The 8,038-nt window shown below is 34.4% G+C and overlaps 1 long non-coding RNA gene across 1 annotated transcript; it reads left to right on the top strand.

The window, feature by feature from the left end:
• The first annotated feature begins 321 nt into the window (after window positions 1–321).
• On the top strand, window positions 322–2,109 carry LOC139192037 (uncharacterized). The gene is made up of 2 exons (XR_011575815.1): window positions 322–489; window positions 1,863–2,109. It is a non-coding gene; the product is annotated as an uncharacterized lncRNA (long non-coding RNA).
• The last annotated feature ends 5,929 nt before the right edge of the window (window positions 2,110–8,038 follow it).

The raw sequence follows: 8,038 nt of genomic DNA, 5'->3' as shown, positions 1-8,038 counted from the left end.
TTAACCGTGACCACAAAAACAGGAGGGCACGAGAAAGGCACATAAATTGGAGGGCAGACAATCCAAGTCCCTCTTTTCCACCCTCTCTATAAAGCTGATAGACAGATTATTTGTTGTAGAGTGCCAGTGGTCCTTGAGAGACCTTTGTATGAAGGGGTATGGCCTTTTGTTTTCCAACCTCTCTCTCTCTCTCTCTCTCTCTCTCTCTCATATTACTATACACTGGCTAGCTGAAAACTACAAGGGCGCACAAGAAGGGATGTTCTAAGATCTAAAGAGACTGTAATTACAAGTCCTTGCCATGCTTTTCCACAGCTTTCTTGAACTTCAATTCTCTGCTGTCTAAATATCTTTCAGGACTAGCACCATGGAAGCTCAAGAAAGCTGTGGGAGACCATGGCAATTCTGGACTTAACCATTTCAATCTCCCTACAACGTTCGCTGCAGACAAAATGAAAAATGATTTCGTCCTTTTCACCATAGATCCTGGTAATTCTCTCACTTCTATTTCGTAATTCGAACCCATTTCGTCAAAATATTTTCTTTCAGAATTCTTTCATAATTATATGGGACCGTATTAGTTTCTTCTTATAATTTGAATGTATTTGTATCAAATGTTGTTCTTTAATATGCATATATACACATGGGACCCCTCTAATGGAACTGTCTTTGCATTTTGTCTGAAAAAAATTATCTAATAAATGAATTCTCTAATACTGCTGAGTTACAATGTGGGTTACATTTTACAAAAAAATTACAATGCACATGTGTATGAGATGTACCGGTATAGCAGATGACTAGATTTTGACATTTTCAATCTTACCGCTCAATCATCCGTGCATCTCATACACCGGTGTATTGTAGGAAAGCCCTATAATTTAAATTCCCTTCTCCTTAAGGTTTGAGTTAGAATTGTGTATTTGGTAAGAGGGTACTTGCTACCGCAGTAGACAAACCCCATAACGTATGCTGCTGTAGTAGTACGGATGAAATGATGAAGATGAAATTCAGTGATTTTTGTGCCAGTATTTTTTTTTAACCTAAAACTTTGTTATATCTACTAGCGCACGTTTGAGCCATGCAGAATGGTAATTTTAACATGTATCTTTTTCTTGTTGTGTTGTACATTTAGGTGAAATTTCAATTCAATTTAAAAAAATATTCCCCTGCTGATTCATTCAATCAATATGGTGAAAAAAATGAGTTTGTGCTTCAGAGAAGATTCCCATACCTTTTCCTTTTTATCAACAATGATGACAGTTCCCTCCCTTCCTGCAGTTAGCCTTTTGATTTTCCTTCCACATCTTCTCCTACATTTCTGTGAAAAGGGTTAACTTTGTCCCTGTCTGACATAGTTTTTTAACCACATCATCTCATTCTTACATCAGTAACCAGTTTTTTTTTTCTCTCTCTCTCTCTCTCTCTCTCTCTCTCTCTCTCTCCCCCCTATTTTCTCTGTCTCTCTCTCTGACTCTTTCTCACACTCACTTTTATGAATTTATGTTTGTACAGCAGAATAGGGTTGTCATTGGCATTACACCTACACAATTATGCTTCAAATTAAACCGTAAATAAAGTTTCGATGAAAAAACCAATTTGAAACTGTAATTTTTTCTCTTCATTGTAAGCAGATGCACTGCATGAAACTTTCGAAAATTTTACAAACGTTTCTGCAGTTATACATGAGCTTTTTCGGTCTCCAGTGATTATCCACGCTACGCTAGTAAGCTAGAAGAACCAAAACAAATTTGGTAGTCTTGAATCTAACAGTGATTGGAATGGCTGTTTAGGCCCTACTTTATATCTGTATATCATTTCAGTAAAGTACTCATATTTTTTTTTGTTGATGCACAAAATCGAAGGTCTTGGAACAACGTAAATCCGACCGTGAATCTGCAAGAAAGTAAATAACACAAGATGCATCGTGGTTCACCCTAATATTTGGGCTACGTCCACACTGATTATTGTATTTTTCTGAGATGTGAGGGGAGTGAGGGAGAGAGCTTCAGAGGGTGAGAGAACTCTTCCCATGGCCTAAGAAAATGGCCTCCTCCAATTGTGAGGGTGAGGAGTCCTTTTATAGAATAAGAGCTCCTCACTTATTACATATTTGCCCCTTCCTTTATTACATAATTACATTTAAGTCTTCCAAATATTTATGCGAGATCTAAATATGGAGGTCCTAAGTATGGTACAAATATTTTTCAATGAGTTTATTTTATCTACCTGGTAAATCATACATGAATAGGGGATTTTCTAGTATACACTAGTGCATAACATCCATCGATGCCCATGATTGTAGGATCCTTGGTTGCGCATCTAACGCCCTATTCAATTTTGTTTGCCAATTGTCATGCATACACCGAAGCATAGTAGAATTTTCATTTCAATAGTTCAAAATATTTTAGTAAGTACTAGTTAGCTGGCTTTAACTTTTGTCATCAACACATTACACTATATTTGGTAAAAACCCTTTGTTCCTTTTCTCTGTCACATTGCTTCATATGTACAGTTTCAGTAAAGTATATTTTCATTGGCTAAGCTTGGTTACATCTTCAATTATAAGTTGAATACGACCAATTCAGCAACTATATGATATTTGGCAAATTGAAATCGATGGTAATGATGGATGCAACATATACTAATAGCATATATTGAGCAATTTGTAACAGCAGAATGATGAATCGCAATAAAGTTTGCTGTCTGTGCAGTGTTGACGAGCACCATGCTTTAACTACTTCATTACAACTTCAAATATTGTTACTGTCACACATTTAATTTAGCATTGATAATCCTTGAAAGAGAATTTGAAAACCGAAGAATTCGGATCGATGGACTACAGACAGAAAATAAGATGTCCTTAAATTTCTAAAGTAAGAACACCATTATTAAATATCAACCAAAGTAGTGCAGAGAGTAAAATGGAAGTGTAACGAATATTGTTTAAAAAAAAGGAGGATTACTCTTTAGAGGAATTAAGCGACAGCTATAAGTAAACAAATATTTTCTTTAACAACCTCTTGCTAACTAGCTAGGGCCAGGTCCACGCAAATCCGTTCAGAATAGGCCAGAAAAATTAAGAGTGGATTGGCTATTCTGAATACAATTTAATTAACTAGGCCGCACTAATTTCTGTATCTAGTTATCAGGAACTGGGGCACCATAGAGACCATTTCTTCCATCAATAGGGTGGGAGGATTCGAACTTTATCGAAACCTCTTCCGACTTATGAAGAAACCTAACCCTAGACAAATAATTAGGGGGAATTCGAACATTGTTGGAAACGCTTCCAACGTAAAAAGAACTGTAACCCTAGACTAAGAACTAGTTGATCACCATATAGCTCGTTTATGAAAATAACCGAGTTGCTCAAAATACAAATTAAAACTTAAACTCGGAAGGAATTAAATTAGTAAATGCTTGGGAAAGTGACCCGGATGCACTTGACATAAAAGTCCAAATTTACTCAATCAACTTAGGATATAAAGCCAGTTATCACTTCTTTACTGGTCTTCTGACTTATCTTTCAAATTTTTTTGGACCAGATAAAGCACTGGAGTAAGTCATATACATTGAGAATAAAAAAAGTCCTATATCTTTACATTGAGTGAACGTGTAAGTTCTCTCACACAATAAAAAAAATACGTACATTTGCAGCCAGTTATCACAATAGATTAAGGATCATTGTAGATTAGCAAGTTTATACCCTATAATCCAAATTGCCACTAAGATGTACACATAAGGCATCTGCTAAAGCAAACACAAGACAAAATGTTAGAATCCAAAAGAAGAACATGGATTGACGTTTCTAAAAGTTGCACCAGTCATGACCTCCTCTCTTCGAGTGAAAGAAGACCATTATAGCCTCTCAAGACTGATATATATAGGGTTATATATACAGTGTATAGATAGTGAATATGTCGATCCACTAGCATTAACAAGCAATGGAAAAATATGTAGTGAAATGAAAATCTTGTGCAGAGCTGTTTCTACTTAGTGTTGAGTGCCAAAACAATCCAGATAAAAAATTGCAACGGCTAATGAATCTCTTAAGAACAAGTAATGAACGAAAAGCCTATGTGAAGAAACGATGATTGAAATGTATTTGGAACCATGACGACCAACGGAAAGAGATATGGCATAGAGAAGCAATACTTTTGCCACCATGTGTTGGGAGAAACATTGAAATAACTTTTTGATCGACCAATCAAGCGATATTATCAATTGAAAGTGATTAGCAACAGCGATAAATGGCAACTTTCTTGACCATTATAGGTACTACTTAAGGTAGATCGTACCTTCTCATGATGATCGATCTCATCATATATACTAGAGGTTCACCAACAACTATACCATGATGGCATCTAAAGTAGTATGGATATATAGACACTAAGATCATCTCCAACCCATGAAATAAAGCTTAAAATATAGGGAGTTTTAATGAAAATGGCTTTAGCCAACAAAAATTTAACCTAAAACCATCCTAAAATGTTATTTAACCAAAATGGCTCAAAGTTTAATAAAAAATCATCCAAAACTATTGTCCACGGGCCAATAAATATTCTATCGAGTCCATGCACCACCATAAGGACCAAAACTATTGGCAATATCTTGGGAATGTCTCCGCCTCCTCATCTTCTTTTTCCCTTCATCTTTCCTTGAGCCACTTTCCTCATGCCTGCTCTTCTCTCGCCTTGAGTCATTTTCTTCATATCTGATCTTCTTCCCCACCTCCCCATTTTCTTTTCCCTTCTTACTTGACTTCTCTTTAAATGAAGCTTTCTTCTTCTTTCCTGATGATTGCCCACTGTCACCTAAAACATAATCATGTCCCTGCGGCAGGGGATCATCTTCATCATCTAACTGCCAATTGCCCGGTAATTCCCCAATTTCAAAAACAATTCAAAGTTCAAATCAAAGTTGAAAAAGGAAGCATTCATCCGAACAAAGCCGCCGAACACAAGTTCAAAGAAGTTTAATGGCAGAAACTGGTGAAAAAGTGTCTGGAAAAAAAAAACCAAAACATAAAACTATTTCTGGAGAACCCAAAACATAACATTGTTTCTGGAAAAAAAAATCAGATACAGTGTTTGTTTTGTCTGGCACAAATAAACACTGTATGTGGAAAGAAAAGAACCAAAATCCAGAAAGAGTGACTTAAATTTCAGAAACAGTGACTTAGATTCTAGAAACAGTCTATGTTTGAACCTTTGACTGTTTCTTTTCTTTCATGCATTAGTTGATTATATTTAAGAAACAATGTGCTTAATTTGCTTTGAATTCAAATACAATGAATTTCACTATTTCTTTTCTAGCTTACATTTAAGAAACATTGTGTCTATTTCATTTGGATCCAGAAACAGTAACTTAGATTCAAAAAGTAAAGTAACTTAGGTTCCAAAAACAGTAACTTAGATTCCAGAAACAGTGTTACTTAAAATCTAGGGACAATTTATTTTTACAATCTAGAAACAGTGACCCGTCGTTATTATTGAATAGCATGCAGATCTCAAATTTATTTTCTGGAGAAACAAACGATGAAATCCACTGATGATGAAAAATTGTATCTCGAATACACTATGAATAATAACGACGATCACATTTCAACGAAATAATACAAAATATAGCATGAGGATCTATATTTTGTTTCAAAGAAAAAGAAGAAGGTCTGCAAAACAACAATGAACTCCATTAACAACGAAAATCTAGAACTCAACCTAAAAAAGTTAGGGGTAAAATTGACAAATCATAATTTGTTATAGTTGGGCCATTTTTAGTTGGATACTTTAATATGAGCCTTGTACTAATCATTAAACAAAACTTATAACATGGTTTTTGATTAAAACTAAAACTTTTCAAGCCATTTTCATTAGTTTTCCTTAAAATATAAGCTTTAAACCCCCCCCCCCAAAACATATCCAACCATTGGGCTAAAATAAGCTCTGGGGAGAAAATATACATCTGGGCTAGATTCCCTAGGATTAAAGCATAGCTTAAATTATTCTGGACTCACAAAACTGTCATATTTCAAACCTTATTTTGTTTTTTACTTATAATCTAACGGCTATGATCAAATGAGATCAAATCTATGGGTAAAAAAAAAGATTTAACAGTCCAAAATGAAATCTAACATCTAAAATAATTTTAAAAAATAATTTAAATTAAATTTAACTTAAAACTTTATAAATAACTATATATTTGTATGATTTTTAATTACTTATTGAAATTTAAATATTTTTAGGTTAAAATGTTCATAAAAATAAATTAGGATAATCTACATCAAGTTTATTTTCAAAAAAGTTACCGAAACAAAAAAATTAGGCAAAAAAACATTATTTAATAATCTTGGCAAAAATTTTAAGTCATACGGGTTGGAGGAGAAAATTTGTTTCGGGGTTATGGCTTAAATTTTTAAGCTTTATCTTAAGGGTTGGAGATGGTCTAAAGGTAATAATTCATAAACACACAAATATTTATATACTCTTTTTTATATAAGCATTATTCTATATTGACTTTTTCTAAACCATAGAAATTAAAGAAAAATCAAACTCGGACATAGAGGGTTAAACATTGTTCTAACAAACTTTACTAAATTTAGATTTGCAAACGCACGTATATAACTCACTGTAAAACCAAATGAAAAGGAAAACTCCACTCTAGAGTGGGCATAAAGTAATTACATATAAAAACGTTTTGCAGCAAATGAAAGGTGAGCAATTCTAATACATGTTAGAATAGTGGGCGACATTAAGACATGAAAAGTAGTTGAATCATATGACCTGTGCAACGCCTTTAGTCACTGTTTAAATTTATGGTGGCAGAAAGGTTGGTCTATAAATTGGATGTATCCAAATCCCCGTGGGAGCATCCATCTGTAAATCTAGCCAGTTCTTGCATAGATGACAGTTAAAAATATTCTTGGTGTGGTTCTTAGTAAGGACCATGCAAGATTGTTTGTACATAGAAAAAAAGCTTTAGTTGTCTCTAATATATAATAATCCAAGAGAAAAGACTAGAGAGCCTAATAAGACCAGCACACACTTGTCCATTGCCAGTGAAAAATATGGATGACCTTTTTTACACACTTCATTTACTTTACCATAGTTGGCAAAACATAACCCTAATTTTCTTAAGCAGGGTTTCGGTTTCATGGACTTTCACTAATTTCTCCTCCTAGCCATTAAACAATCAAATAAGGGAATGATTTCCACACATCTTTTTTCATTTTTCACGCAACTATTTAAATGTACAAAATGGGAAAATGGGTGACTCGGAATCTTTTCTACTCTAATTAATTGCTCCAAAGCTAGCTTGAATAAACAAGCTTGGCAGTAATCAAAAGAGCACGAGTTGAAAAGATGAAAAAGGCAATACAGACCTTTTGTGGTCCAGTGAACATTCAATATAAACCAACTGAAATTGTTGTCCTAGAACAAATTTGAGTAGTACTTAGTCCTTGGCGCATGATTTTTTACTAAGCCCTAAACTAAGTTATCTTTGCGATAAGCAAACCCATAAAAGAAAGACTTGCCAGCTATTTAGCAAATCATCAAGGTCCACGTACTTTAATTACACGAACAAATAATTGAAATAATTGCATGTAGCAAGGCCGGCAAGGCAGATGAGAAACCGATGCAAGGTAATGACGGAGCCGGAAAATGATTCACACTTCTATTTTTTCCTTGCCCTGCATACTAAGGACGTACAAAGTAAGCAAAGGAGTGCGCGAACATCATTTTTAAAGAATTAATCGTGGTCATGTATACGAATTCTGAGCATGAGCTAAGATAGATGTTGACCCCCATGACATCTGAGAATCTCATGTACATGTATGCATATAATATGGCTGCACTCTATCTGAACTCTCTCTGCAACTTTATCAACCGACAGTACGGTGTAGAGTTACATAGCCATAGGCATGGAGGATAATGTAGAATGTTAAATGTTTGAAATTATATCATCTTAATTAGCATTTTAGATCTTGTTTAGAAGTGCTCTTAAATAGCTAAACACGTTTTTGATGAAAATATTTTTAAAA

The sequence above is a fragment of the Malus domestica genome, chromosome 15 (genome assembly GCF_042453785.1).
Source record: "Malus domestica chromosome 15, GDT2T_hap1".
NCBI classification, from domain to species: domain Eukaryota; kingdom Viridiplantae; phylum Streptophyta; class Magnoliopsida; order Rosales; family Rosaceae; genus Malus; species Malus domestica.
The sequence above is the reverse complement of the archived record's forward strand: the minus strand, read 5'-3'. Positions and strand labels throughout refer to the sequence as shown.